This window comes from Lithobates pipiens, unplaced genomic scaffold (genome assembly GCF_037356315.1).
Source record: "Lithobates pipiens isolate NorthernLeopardFrog02 unplaced genomic scaffold, aLitPip1_a1.2 Scaffold_28, whole genome shotgun sequence".
Classification (NCBI taxonomy): Eukaryota; Metazoa; Chordata; class Amphibia; order Anura; family Ranidae; genus Lithobates; species Lithobates pipiens.
Window position 1 is genome coordinate 156,039,732 of NW_027507789.1, and position 15,819 is coordinate 156,055,550.

The window sequence follows — 15,819 nt, forward strand, 5'->3', positions numbered from 1 at the left end:
TACATCACAAGAGAAAACAAAAATCATAAACTCTCAAAACCTACAGACGGAGAGGGAAAACAAACAAAAGCCAAAATGGCAACTTCATTCTTTTTCACAAAACCATCAAGAAAAGGACGAAAATTTTATTGGGTATTTAGCCCTGGAAATATCGTCGCATTTAGACTTGCAATCCATTTCACCTTTTGGAGCAAAATTTTGTTCCAATCACCACCCCTGCTGCTTGGATGCACCCGATCAAGGATGGTGAATTGGATCCTGGGAATAACCCCACCATGTTGGTCACGTACATGCCTCCCCATTGGGAGATCTGGGTCTGCACATTTAATTCTCATGATGTGTCGTACCTCCCTCTTATAGAATTCTAATTTAGTCTTCCCCACGTAGAAGCACTTGCATTGACAGGTGAGAAGATACACAACCCCAGGCGTCCTGCAATTCGCATAATGCCGGGGCTTGTATTTTCTCCCATTTGGTAATATAAAATTGGGTTGGGTGTTGATGTATTGACAGATGTTACAACCGCCGCAAGTAAAAGTTCCAGGCCTCTTACAACTATCAGACCGATAAGTACCTGTATATTCACTTCTAGTCAAGTGATCTTTGAGTGACTGAGCTCGTTTATATGTAATAGAAGGCATTCTTGAAATGTGTGGTTGTAAGTTCGGATCAACCTGCAACAAGTGCCAGTGCTTATGTAAAATTCTTTCAACGATTTTATGTTGATCGTTATAGGTCGTGATAATTCTAGTAACAGGCTTGAAACTTTCATGTGATTTCTTTGAAAATAACACATCTGATCTTAATTGACCCCATGACCGTCTATATGCTTTTTTAAGGCAGGTGGATGAATAACCTCGGTCTAATAATCTATTTTTCAAAAGGCTAGCTTCACGTATGAATTCCTGATCAGAAGAACAGTTTCGTCTTAAACGTAGGTACTGTCCATAAGGGATTGATTGCACCAAAGATTGAGGATGTGAACTAGATGCGTGTAGGATGGTATTCCCTGCGGCCTCTTTCCGATAGAGACCGCTGGACAATGTGCTGTCAGGTGACTTAATGATATTCAGATCCAGAAATGTAATGGATGCATTACTAAAAGTCATTGTAAAGAATAAATTGAAAGCATTGTTGTTCAAAATCCATGTGAAGGTCAACAAGTCATCAAAGGTACCATCCCACACCATAAATATATTGTCTATATATCTAGACCATGCCAGGACATGGATAGTATATGGCGATAAGTTTTCATCAGATAATACGGATTGCTCCCACTCCCCCAGGTACAGGTTGGCATACGATGGGGCACAACAAGACCCCATTGTAAACCCCTGCACCTGGAGGTAGTGGGATCCGTTGAAAGAAAAAAGTGTCAGGATGAATTCCAATGCATCCACCAAAAAAGCATTGAATTTTTTATCATCTCTGTGGGACTGCAATAAAATATGTTTAATTGCTGCAAGTCCTAAGTTGTGTGGGATTGAACTATAAAGTGCTTCCCCGTCAATGGTGACCAAGAGGGCATCAGGTGGAATGTGCAACCCTTCAAAATTTTGTAGGAGGCGAATAGTGTCCTTAGTGTACGAAAAGAGAGCTATAACATATGGTCGAAGGTGACTATCAATGAATCAATCCCAGAGATGATCGGACGACCGGGAGGGTCTATAGGATTTTTATGGATTTTGGGTAGGCAGTAAAGAGTAGGGATACGAGGATATGGGGTTCTAATGTATTCCCAGGTATCTTTGTTGAATTTATCAATAGTGCTTCTCGAGATGAGTTTATACCATTCCTTGTTACCAGTTACCTTTTCGCACATAGAAGTGTATTGTTCGTTAGTCATGATGACAATGTTGCCACCCTTGTCAGATTGCTTAATTGTCAGGGAGTGTTCCTTTCTCAATCTTTCTAAGGCATCTTGTTCATCTTTAGTGAGATTCCTACATTTTGTATTTTTCTAATTTCAGTTGTGGTTGATGCTATAAAAGCTGCAAGATTGGGGTTGCTTGTAAATGCAGGAAATTTGTCAGATTTCTTTTTAAATTTCAGTTGTTTATTGGGCATGACCGAAGACTCTTTCGTAATGTGTTCCTCCAATAGTGCCTCAATATCCACTGTATCTATGAGGTTACTCGGGTCCTGTTCCTCTAACAAAGTTAATAACTCATCTAGTGCTTCTTCAGATTTCTTACTCTCCAAATGTAATGCATTTTTTGTTTTGAAAGGATGCTCTTGTAATAGAGCCGCCTCGCAAAAAGATGTAAATCTTTAACTAGAGGCTGACCGCCGGCCATCAAATGACGGCCAGGCGGCGCACCTATTGTGGCGGGAGGCCATCATATGACATCCTTCGGTTTAAACAGGGAATGCGCACGATTGTGTGTGCACATCCCTGTTTCTTCGGTGGCGGCATGTCACGGAGACACCGCTCGCCACCGAGGGGGGTGAACAGCCGTTGGCTGTTTACCACATGATCGGCCGTGATGAAGTCACGGCCGATCACAGATGGTTCCACCCCACTGTGCATGGCGCGTGCACGTCGGTGGCGGCGTGTTCAACTAGGAACACTGCTCGTCACTGACGCTGGTAAACGGCCATTGGCTGGCTGTTTACCCACGTGATCGGCTGTGATCCTTTCACAGCCGATCACTAAATGTAAACAAACTGTGGTAACAAGATGTTACCGGGTTCTCCTCCTCACACACCGATCATGTGTGAGGAGGAGATTGCGGTAACATCTTGTTACCACTTACAGTACACATCAAGCACACTGATTGCCCCCCCCCCCAATAAAGAAGACCTGTCACCACCCATTATAATACCTGTCACTCACAGTCCATCCGAGTACCCGAGTACCTGTCACAGCCCATCAGAGTACCCGAGTACCTGTCACAGCCCATCAGAGTACCCGAGTACCCGTCACAGCTCATCAGAGTGCCCGAGTACCTATTTGCAGCCCATGCCTCATAGAATATACGTTGGGGTGTTTTGTTTCCAAAATGGGGTAATTTCACTGTCCTGGTGCTCCAGGACCTTCAAAATTGTGATGGGTAGGAATGAAATGAGATGTGTCGTTTCTGCTCCTAGAACGCCTGAAGGTACTACTTCAATGTTCGGCCTCTGTATGTGGCCAGACTGTGTAAAAGTCCTACACATGTGGTATCGCCATACTCAGGAGGAGTAGCAGAATGTGTTTTGGGGTGTAATTTTTGCTATATACATGCTATGTGTTAGAAATATCTTATAAATTGACAACTTTGTGTAAAAAAAAAATGCGTTTTCATTTTTTTTCCACATGTTCCAAAAACTTCTGGAAAAAAATTAACCATTCAAAAGACTCATTATGCTTCACAGATTATACGTTGGGGTGTTAGCGTTCCAAAATGGGGTCATTTTATGGGCAATTCCATTGTCCTGGTACTCCAGGGCCTTCAAAAGTGTAATAGGTGGCTATGAAATGAGATGTGTCATTTTTGCTCATAGAACGTCTGAAAGTGCCACTTCACTGTTGGTGCTCTGTATGTGGCCATGCTGTGTAAAAGTCTCACACATGCGGTATTGCCATACTCGGGAAGAGTAGCAGAATGTATTTTGGGGTGTAATTTGTTGTATGCATATGCTAAAAGAAAGCTCTATTTGTAGCTTTTCTAAAGAAGAACAGGGCGAAAGCGATTTGGTAGCCAAGTATGTCTCCTGATCTGAACCCAATCGAACACCTATGATGAATTCTGAAGAGACAAGTTGAGCATCACTTTCCATCCAGCATCCAGGCTCTAAAAGAGGTCGTTCTTGAAGAATAGAAATAGATAATTGTTGCAATATGTCAACTTGTTCATTCGATGCCTAGAAGACTTGGTGCTGTCCTTAAAATCATGGAGGTCATACAAAATACAAAATGGAGTAGTTTTTGTTGTGGGGTGTATTCATTTTTGCATCAACTAATTTTGAGTAAAACTGAAGCTTTCGTAATCTAATGCCGCGTACACACGATCAAACAACCCGGTGGAAAAGTCCAGCAAACTCAAGTCCGCCAAACAATCCCCCCGTGTGTAGCCTCCGGCATACTTTTTTGACCCGACAGTACGGCGAACTTAGAATTTCGTGTTGCACATCAATCTGCCCGCCGTACTCGCATTTCGGCAGACAATCCGGCCTTGTGTATGCCAGTCCGCCGTACTTTTGAAATGAGCGGACTTTTCCCTCCCGGAGAAAAGTCCGCTCATTTCGAGCGGGTCTCCAGGTAGGCGGGGCCCGCGACGGAGACGTCGCTGGCCCCGCCGCCTGGTATGGACTTAAAGGGGAACCCCCAACGCCGAAAAAAATCGGTGTGGGGGTCCCCCCCCAAGTCCACAACAGACCCTTGTCCGAGCACGCTACCCGGCCGGCCAGGAAAGGGGGGCGAGCGAGCGCCCCTCCTGAGCCGTACCAGGCCGCGTGCCCTCAACATGGGGGGTGCCTTGGGGAAGGGGGGGGCCGCGTGGCCCCCCCACCCCAAAGCACCTTGTCCCCATGTTGATGAGGACAAGGGCCTCTTCCCGACAACCCTGGCCGTTGGTTGTCGGGGTCTGCGAGCGGGGGGCTTATCGGAATCCGGGAGCCCCCTTTAATAAGGGGGCCCCCGGATACCGGCTCCCCACCCTATGTGAATGAGTATGGGGTACAATGTACCCCTACCCATTCACCTGTAAAATAAAAGTACAAAAAAAAACACAACACACGAGATAAAATACTTTATTGCACAGCTCCGGGGGTCTTCCGTCTTCGGGGGTCTTCTCGCCGGACTCCTCCGCTATCTTCTTGTAGCTCTTTTGCTAGCGGAGGAGTCCGGCTTTCTTCCTCGCCGCCGGCCTCTTCTCCCGACTTCGGGGGTCTTGTTCCCCTCTTCGGTTCTTCTGCCGGGCCACCGGTCTTCTGTCGCCGCTGCCGCCTTCCGTTCTTCTTCTTCTTTTCCTTCTTCTCCTTCTTCTCCTGGAGATGTTGACTATTTCCTGGCTGGCCGGGTAGCGTGCTCGGACAAGGGTCTGTTGTGGACTTGGGGGGACCCCCACGCCGATTTTTTTCGGCGTTGGGGGTTCCCCTTTAAGTCCATACCAGGCGGCGGGGCCAGCGACGTCTCCTTCGCGGGCCCCGCCTACCTGGAGACGCGCTCGAAATGAGTGGACTTTCCTCCGCGTGTGTGGGCGAGTCCGTTCATTTCGAAAGTACGGCGGACTTAGTACGCCGTATTAGTCCGCTGAAAAAGTGCCGTGTGTGGGCAAGTAGCCCGTTCGGAAAGTCCGACGGACAGTTTGGCGGACGTCCGCCAGACTAAGTACGTCGGACAGACGGCTACGTGTTTAATTTATATTAGTAACCTTCATGTAATGAGCTAAACAAATGTTCTATAAAACTCAGTTTTGTCAAAATCTCAATTGTCTCAATTGTTCTTGTGTTCATTGAGATATTGATTAAAATCTTCCTTTTTAAAAGGGGTGTACTCATTTATGCCGAGCACTGTATATATACAAATTGTGTGTGTGTGTGTGTGTATATATATATATATATATATATATATATATATATATATATATATATATATATATATATATATATATATATATATATATTACATGACAGGGGGACATTTATATCCTCTTGGGGGGTCTGATCGAGGAAGAAGGAAGTCAATAATCTTCCTCAGTTCTCTAGGGATTTTCTCTTCTCTTCCCAATTCTTCACCTTCTGCTATATTTTTTCTTTATATCTATTTTGTGTGTATCTCACCTCTAGCAGCCGCTTAGTGACTCTTGGCCTAACGCGGTATTTATCTCCCTTTCTGACAGAGATCGCCAGTGAGATGCCGAGATCGCACCTTCATAAACTGTCCATTTCTGTCAATGACAGATTCTCTGTGTGCTGCAGAAAGTGCAGAGAAAGGCAACCAAGCTGATAATGGACAGAGAGGAGCTCAGCTATGAGGATAGATTAGCTGAACTGAATTTATTCTCTTGAGAAGAGGCAATTAAAGGTGTGTGTTTCTTTTTTGGTCCATTCAGCATCAGTGCACTGCTGCATTTGTCCCCTGCCGACTCTGCACTGAGAACCGAGCGATCGAAAATTGCCAATGGCTTGGTTCCCCGAGAGGAGAGCTGTTGACTGTCAATCAGCAGCTCTCCTCTCTGCTCCTATACACTCACTGGAGCGCTGAGCTGTGGAGGAGCGGGGTGCGGCCATCTCAGCGGCTCGCTGAGAGGCTGAGACGGGCATCAGTCCAGGCATATGGCGGATCCAGACTTTATTGTCATAATGATGCGGTGCCTGGACCGATTTCTGTGACATCAGCAGAAAGCGGACTTCAGCCCGCTCTCTCCTGAAAACGTGTCACAGGAGTAAAGAACCATCTGCACTCCTGTGACCCATAGGAGAAGCCCAGCCAAATGAGCTCAGGCTGGACTTCTTTTTTAAGGTTGGATAAGATACCCGTGTATAAATACATAAGTGGTCAATACAGTGGTTAGCTGGTTGTCAAGGTATTCAATTTAGGGTCATCACAAAGGACTTGGGACACTCCTTAAATCTGGAGAAAAAAAATGAAAATTGTATACTCCCCTTCCGTAATTTTCCTTTCCTGTCGCATCTTCATGGCAGCATACATTTATGTTGTGACTCTGCCCCTCACAACCTGATAGGACTGAATAGCTATAAATTGTAAGATAGGACCCACCTCAGTATTCTCTGTATCTATCACCTCAGAACTTAGAAGGGTGGGTATCTGTATGCTGCCATGAAGATGAGACAGGAAAGAAAAATTGCAGAAAGGTGAGTATACGATTTTCAGTTTTCCTGTCGCATCATGGCAGCATACATTTGGGAAATAACCAGATGGTGGGCTCAAGGAGAAATTAAGTTTTATTCAACAAGCAATTGATGCATTGGCTTGAATGTTTCATCTCCCGCAATCCACAGTTGACAACTGTGTGGAATCTACTTTATAGTGGGTCATAAAAGTGTTTTTGGAAGACCAAGTTCTGGCTTTGCATATTGTCTCTGTGGACACTCTGCAGTACGCTGCCCATGAAGTTGCCACTGCCCTAGTGGAGTGAGTTTCTAGGCCCTCAGATATTTGAATCTGCTGTAGCGAATAGGCTTTTTTTGATGATCTTCTTCACCAACCATGAAGCGATGGTCTGAGAGGAGGCTGCTGGTCCCCTTTTGAAATCATGAGGAATAACTAGAAGGTTAGCTGCTTTCTTAAGGCTACTAGTTGCCATAAGGTATGCTGAGATGTTGCCTTTTACATCCAGTGGATGCGGATCACCTTGAACTGTAAAAAGTGCTGGGAGACTTATCTCTTGGTTAAAATGAAACCAAGAGGCGACTTTTGGGATGAATCTGTCTGAAGGCCTTCGGTCCACTCTGTCTGGATAGAAGACTAAATAAGGTTCCTTCGCAAGTAACGCTTGCATCTCTGTGACCCCCTTTGCTGAGGTTATAGCAATGAGGAATGTGAGCCTTAAGCGTTACGTCCCATAAGGAGATGACTCTGGAAGGGAAGACAGGTTTGTGAGACAGTGCTTCCAAAACAATTGATAGATCCCATGCTGGAAAAGTAGGTCTTCTGGGAGGTCTTATTTTTAGACAGGCTTTTTGAAACTACATAACGAGAGGGTCTTGGGCCCACTTTACTACTGTCATGGTCGATAGTGCTGAGACCTGAACTTTTAATGGTATTTGAGCCTAGGCCTTTTTCCAGACCAGACTGGAGGTATTTGAGGATTTGTGCCACCTCTAGTGATAATGTGTCCCAACATTGTTGTTGTAAGAATGCAATACATTTTTTCTGGATTCTCTTCTCGGTGGTGTTGGCTGTGGCTTTTCTGGCTGGAAGTAGAGTTTCTGTCACTTTCTGGGAACAACCCTGATCTAGCAACCTAGACCTTGCATCCTCCATGCAGTCCGATGTAGTTTCTCATTTCTGAGTTGGAACAGGAACCTTGCTATCAGAGGAGTTTGAAGGAAAATGTAGCCTAGCTGGAAGTTTCCATGGATGTTGCATGCAATCTATCGCTTCTGGCGATGGTCAAGCAGCTCTTGAAAGGTATCTACGACATTTCGGGTTCTCTGGGGTTGCTGCCAGGACTATGACTGGAATATCCCAGGTTTTGGTTATGAGAGAGAAGGCCTGATGACTCGTGGCGGGACCACTGGTTGGATAAGAAGTTTCTGCTTAGATGATTCTGTGCCCCAGGGATGTAAACCGCCTTCAGATCAGTCAGGTTTGTTTCTGCCCATTTGAGGATGGGGTGAACTTCTCCCATAAGAGAGAATCCAAAGACATGCAGGTAGGTTAATTGGCCTCTGTCCAAAATTGGCCCTAGTATATGAATGGGGACCTTGGATGGTGGGCTCCTTGAGGGTAGGGACTGATGTGAGTGTGCAATGTACAGGGATAGGGACAATTGTAGACACTCAGGTTGAACTGGATGGACTGGTGTCTTTATTCAACCTTACTAGCTATGTAACTATGTAACTCCTGGTACCCCCTGTCTGTTGATATAAGTTACTGCCACTTTGTTGTCCATACGTAGTAACACCCCTTTGTCTCTCAAGAGGGGACCGAAAGCTAAGAGGGCTTGAAAGGCAGCTCTCAATTCCAGTATGTTTGAAACAATCTCCTGGGTTTGGAACTGCCAGAAACCCTGGGCTGCCTGGTCCCAAAAGTGGGCTCCCCCACCCCTCCATACTGGTGTCTGAAGTGACCACTTCTTGTGGAGGGGGAACTATGTTCCTGAACCTCCTGAGGTTGTGTATGTGGGTCCACCACCATATGGACTGTTTGATTTAACACTCCATTTCACTGCCTCAGAAATGAATTCTGAAATGTCCTTGTGTGTCACTGGGCCCACTGAACCATTGGTATGGTTGCTGACACTGAGTCTAGAGTGCTAAGGCATGTTCTGGCTGGAATCTTTTTTTTGTTTTCTGGATTAGGAAAGTTGTCTTCTCTTGGGGAAGTTGTACGCTGTTTAGTCGAGTGTCTAGTTCTGCTCCCAGGAAGATCATCATTTGTGTAGGTTGAAGGTTGCTCTTTTCCCAATTTATCAACCATCCAAAACTTTTTAGTGTTGCAATCGGTGTTTTCTGATGGAAAATGAGGGATTCCCGACTGTCTGATAGGAGGAGGATGTCGTCCAGGTAGTGATGGACTTTTAGACCACTGTCTCTCAGGAGGGCCATCACCGGTAGCAGGACTTTTGTGAAAGTCCTGGGGGCGGTGAAAATTCTGAAAGGCAGACTCTGGAACTGAAAGTGTTGATGTTTTACTGAGAATCAAAGGAATCTTAGAAATGTAGCGTGTATGGGGACGTAAAAAATATGCGTTGGATGAATCTGCGGATAGCATTCCACATTTATCACGCAAAGGATTGTTTGAACACTTCCCATCTTGAAAGACTCGACCATGATTTTCTTGTTGAGTTTCTTTAGGTCTAATACTGGGCACAGGTCTCCTGTCTTTTTCTTCACTAGAAATAGTGGAGAGTAGAATCCTTTCCCTCTCTGGTGCAATGGAATTTCTACTATCTCCCATTTCTGAAGCAAGTCCCCAATGTTCTTGACTAAGAGCATTCTCTTTTCCCTTGATGCTGGAAGTCTGGTTGCATAAAACTGGTCCTTGGGAATTTGATTTTTGAATTTCCACCTGTGACCAAACTGAACGGTGGCCACCGTCCAGGGATCTCTTATGTTCTCCGCCCAAGCCTTTGTGAACTTCCTGAGCCTGTCTCCTACCACCGCAGGCTGGATGGATGCACCATCAAAAAGACTTTCTGTTCTCCTGTGGAGGAGGGTTTTGTTTAATTGGAATTTTAAGAAGGTGGTCTGGGGATTCCTCCAATTTCTCCTAAACTTTCCAGATCTGTATGACTTGCCCTCTCTATACCTTTCTGGGAGATTACATCTGAATTGTGGCGATTTCTGTTGTTTTAGTCTCCTGTCTGAGGGAATGAGGTCCGATTTTCCCCCAGTAACTTTGGATATGGCTGTGTCTAGCTTTTCTCCAAAAAGGTTTGTTCCGTCATATGGGATCTTACACCAATTTGTTTTTGAAGCAGCGCCAGCTGTCCAGGCTTTAAGCCATAGGGCTCTTCTGGTGATCACGGAGGCCAGCATTGCCCTTGAGGAGGACCTGATTGTGTCCCCTGCAAGACTGAGTTCCTGAAGAGCTGGGATCACTCTCTCCTGTTCTGCTCCCTCCAGGATCAGTTTCTCAACATTAGATGTCCAGCTGGAGATGGCTCTTCCTACGGTTGCTAAAGTGATAGCAGGCCTACAAGCTCTGCCTGCTGCAGAGGCTGATTTTCTGATCTAACACTGCATCCTTGAGAGGTAGTGTTACATGCCCTGGCCAAACGCATTAGTAATGTGTCTACCACTGGAGCTGACACTAATGGATTTACATTAGGCTCTTTTAGTGGGTAGAGTTTTGTCAGTCTGTTGTTGACAGTTTTTTTTCTCTGGCTCATGCCACTCATCTTTGATCAGTTCCTCCAATTCATCAATGAATGGGAATGATTCTAGATCCTTCTTCAGGTTTGTAAAATATTTTATTTTTTTCAGTGGGGCTTCCTTAGGCTCCTCCCATCTGATTGCTTCTTTTACCGACTTACCAACGGTTCTATTAGGGTAAAGTCAAATCCTGTTGAGGCCTCTAATTCTTCAGTGTCAGATGAGCTATCTGCTGTTTTTGATCTGCTGGTTGTGACCGCTGAGGCAGTCTGAGCAGGCTTATCTGCTTCAGGTGTTGATATTTGTTGAATTGATCCTCTTACCGATTCTTTAATTATGTCAGTCACCTCTCTGGCACCCGTCTCTCTTTCTGTAGTAGCTTTATTGAAGCATGAACGACAGGCCAATTTGTCTGGAAGGGCTATGGCGCCACAGACCCAGCAATCATTTGCCGTCGGATGGGAGTGATGTTCTGTGGGGAGAGGACCTTCTGTGGTATGAGTGACGGTGCCGAGAGTGTGACCTAGAGTGACTTCGTCTGTGATCTAAGCAGCTTCGTTGAGTAACTTCTTCAGTGCCCTGAGTGGCTCCTTCTGTTATCTGAGCGGTTATTCTCAATCTTCACTATTTACCAATTTGCCCCCTTACCTATTAAGGTGTGGATGGTCTGCTTGGGCAGTGGTCTCAGTGAGGGGTTAACAGAGGCTTCCACCTAAAGTATGCAGGAGTAGTTATAGAAAACACAGAGAAGCAGACCAGTTACCCATAATAAAGACTTTAGTTAGTCTTACATTAGTGGAGGAGCAAGGATAGAGAGGTTAGCAGGCAGTGTTTGCCTCTAGTGAAATCCTGATAGGAATCCCTGGTGTCTTGCAGTGAAAAGAGATAGAGGAAGTGTTGGAGGTTTAAATTTGCTGCCGTTGCAGCAGAATATCAAGATCGCACATGCGTGACAGAGCGCCGAGGAGCCCATTGCCATGATAGATGCTTTCAAAACAAGCTCCTGGTGGTATCACTCCCACTCTTCCAGGCGCCATGTTAGGGATGTCAGGATGGCTGTGTGGGACTACAGATCCCAGAGAAACCCCACAAATGTTTAGAAAGAAAAAATGGAGACCACTGCAAATAATGTAAGCCTATTTAAGGCTTGTAAAGTACCAGGCAACATACCCCTGAGAACATCAGAGTGGGGTTCCTTCCATCTAGCTCGTTTAGAGACTGTACAGGCAAGGACTTCCACCCAGAAGAGGCTTGAACCTGGCTGGGATGAGAGCGGTAAGGGGTGCTGAGCATTCCATTCAGTCCCGCACAGGTGTGGAAAAAAAAAAGAATACTGAGGTGGGTCCTATCAGGTTGTGAGGGACGGAGTCACAACCCAAATGTATGCTGCCTTGATGTGACAGGAAAGAGATTTAACCTCAAAATATGTGAAAATGTGGAATAAACAACCTCAAACTAGTTCTGGCCAGTGCAGTAGATTGTTTTTAAAAAAAGGGCTGGATACATTTCCAAATGCACAAAATATAACTGGATATTAAGGTTTATAGGTAATAACACCAGGGATTGTTGATCCAGGAAATACACGATTGCCTTTTGGGGATCCAGAAGGAATTTTTTTTTTCCCCCTGCTGAAGCAAATTGGACCATGCTTTATAGGGTTTTTCCTTCCTCTGGTGGCTTTCTATTTATTCTGTTTTATTTATTTTTTATTAAACTAGATGTACTATGTAACCACCTGACAGTAGCTATGGGAAGGGCAAATTTCCCCTTTGTGGAATCAAACTGTGCAGTGACAGTTATTAAAGGGCCCTTGTACAATTTGTAGGCTCCAACATTCAATTAATTTCTTGGTACTTCACGATAGATACTGTAGGTAGATAGATTAAGAGTATCCTTTATGATTCCTTGTGCTTTATAATAGTTCAAAATGTTCAACCGGAGTCAGCCAGGGAATACCCCTTCACTTCTAGTCTAAATAGTGTCAAAAGGAATGGAGGAAACATTCTTCATTTTTCATTCTCAGTACTTGTCAGACAGGGAGTGAACCCAAAGCATGCACACAGTCGGGGAATCAAATTTTCTTAGTCTCTGGGGCAGGTGAGAAGAACAATGTGATGGCAGGAGAGGTCCAAATCTGACCACATTAAGTATAAATGAGCCCCTATGTCTCAGGAGACCCTGTTAAGCTAAACAATTTGCACAAATAGTGTGTCTATCTCTGTAGACAGAGATATCGGCACCACTGGGTTCTTTTGATTCATATATTTCCAGGAGAGTCAGATGCTACCATTCACTCTTGCTTCTGCAGCTCCCTGCACAGCCTTGCAATATGTCAGTTTAGGCACGTGCACAGGTCTCCCATAGCAGATAACAGAAATTACTGTCTGCTAGGACCTCTGATATTGGATCCAAGATGGTAACACCCAGCAGAAAAAGCGAAGTGCTGCTAATACTTTCTGGATGCATTGTATATGCTTCTTAATACTAACCCATTTGGTGGGTGGAGAGGGTAGTCTTCCCTTGTTTCAGGAGCTGCAGGGGTCGCTGCTATCCAAAGTGTGTGGTTTGTTGAATAGACTGCCTGCCTCCAGGGCTGATCACTCGCCTGTGAGTTCTGCATTAGAGATTATGTGCAAGTGGCTGCGATAAGTTTTGGGAGCCAGCAGCCTCCCATTACTTTCAATGGGGCTCCCTTCTGCAGCTTATCGCAGGAACCCCCTGCTAGAGTTCTCACATCTAATCGAAGAGTGGCTAAATTGGATGCTAATTAAACTTGGTGCCTTATCTGCATTAAATTAGCCTCAGAGCCTGTGTAATTAATGTGTTTGACTTTAAAGGGATGAGGTGGCAACCCTATTTTGTCCCATAGACTTTTACGGTGTCTGCATGTTCGCACAAATTTTTTGCCTGTTCTCATGTTCAATGAGTAAAATATTTTCAAAAATGTGCGGGGTGTACTCACTTTTGTGAGATACTGTACTGTGCAAAGGGCTGTGTTTGCCCTGGATTAGATACACAGGTGTTCCCTTCATTCACATGCAAGCAGTCCCATTCATGTTTATTAGAAAGCATGGACACAGCCGCTGGTCTCAATTTGACAACCGTGCAGGTATGTGTCCCTGAATACAAACTGTCTGCCTTAAGGAACGCGCACCCACACCTGCACGGCTGTCAAATCGGGACCAGCTGCTGTTGCATCCCAGTAAACATTATTGTTATTTTAATACAAAAATTATATAGTGCCAATAGTTAAACATGAATGGGACTGCCTACACATGAATGCAGGGAACACCTGCGTATCTAATCCGGGGCAAACACAACCCTTTGCACAGTGCAGTATCTCACAAAAGTGAGTACACCCCTCACATTTTTGTAAATATTTTACTCATTGAACATGAGAACAGGCAAAACATTTGTGCGAACATGCAGACACCGTAAACGTCTATGGGACACTAACATGAAAAAAAATCAAAAGTGCTAATTTTAAAGGCTTATATGCAAGTCATTGCCATAAAGAGTATGGGGACACAGGTACTACCCCAAGCATTTGTCAATGCAAAAAAAAAGTTTTAAAAATGACTGCTTTTTCAGGAGCAGTGATTTTAATAATGCTTAAAGTGAAATAATATAAGTGAAATATTCCTTTAAATATCGTGCCTGGGGGATCCCCTTAGTCTGCCTGTAAAGTAGCGCATATGTGTGATGTGTTTGTGTTTTACAGTCCCGCAGCAAAATTACATTTCTAAAGGAAAAAATGTCATTTAAAATTGCTTGCAGCTGTAGGCTGGTGCTGTAGGGGCTAAGTGTGTCCTAGGGAATGATTCTAACTGTGTTGGGGCATAGCTACCTGTGACACATCACTGATCACTGCTCCCAATTACAGGGAGCTGTGATCAGTGACAGTGTCACTAGGCAGAATGGAGAAATGATTGTTTACATTAGCATTTCCCCGTTCTTCCTCTCTGTGAGACAATTGCGGCTATCCCCACGGACATCGAGTCCGCAGGACCTGCAATCCTACTTATGAAGTTTATCCCAGGTGCGTGCGCCGTCGGCGTGCACGTGATGGCAAGGTGGCAAATTCAGAGGGACATACAGGTACGCCCATTTGTGCAGCTGTGCCATTCTGTCGACATATATCTACATGCGGCGGTCGGGAACCGGTTAAAAAATGTATTTACCAATTGTCATTTTATGGTAATATGCACTATTTTTGTAATTTACAGCACAGGTTCTTAGTGCGCAATATCATATAGGAATATATGTGCATATTTTTATTTTTAGATGGTTTTTATGTATTAAGTGTTTTTTGGCTTCTGCACATTGTATGGAATTTGCAGTACCAATTCTTGGTGCTCACTGCCCACTAGGGTTATAATTTTACATTTTTTGCTTCACAATTTTTATTATTGTCTATTCTAATGTTAGATCTATTAGGATTATTTTACATCTATTCACTTTGAGGTAGCGCCACATTCTATTTAACCTTTTTGTTTATCACTTGTGGGGACACATTGTAGTGCTGGCAGCTTCCTTTCTTTCGACTTCTATCACTTTCTAATTAATCGCTGCTGGTTAGCACATAAGTGGATTGATTCTTTTCATCCTATTGTGCATTGCTGGTTTTGGCTGCCTTCCCCTCTGACTCACCTTCTCTTCTCCCTTTCACCTCCCTACTAGTGATGGCCGAACGGTTCGCCCGGCGGTCGTTTCGCGGCGAATTTCCGACATTCGCGGTCCGCACGTTCGAACGCCTTTTTCCGTCGTTCGCCGCGGCGGACTTACGTGTTTAATGTATACAAGAACTTTAACCTTTGGTGACACGTTTATCATGTGATACAGGACAGCCAATTGAGACATGACAGCACATGGACACTTGTACATTCCCCCTAACCTATAAATACACCCGATCCGGTGGCCATTTTACATTCTTTCTTCTGTTAAGATAGGGACAGGTTCCTGTGTGGAGTAGGGAGAGATAAACCACTAGCTATTTGGTACACAAAAGTTCTTTTCAGGACTGGTATAGGTGTTAGGTGTTGATAGGTTTGCTGTGCTGCTGATTCTTGCAGCAGCCTGAGTGTCTTTTGTTAGTTTAGAGAAAGGGAAAGGACGGTGTATGCTACAGGGACAGCCAGATTAGTCTTTCATCATCATCATCATCATCATCATCATTAGCTGTTACTATCAAGGTCCACAAAAGAGCTGTTCCAGTAACCACTAATCGTTCTCTTTTTTTGCCAATTTGTATAGGGACAGGAAGGAAGCAGTGTTGTCAGGCAGTGAGGGTAATTTTAAAGACTTGCTGTTATTATTAGTTCCACAAAGGTT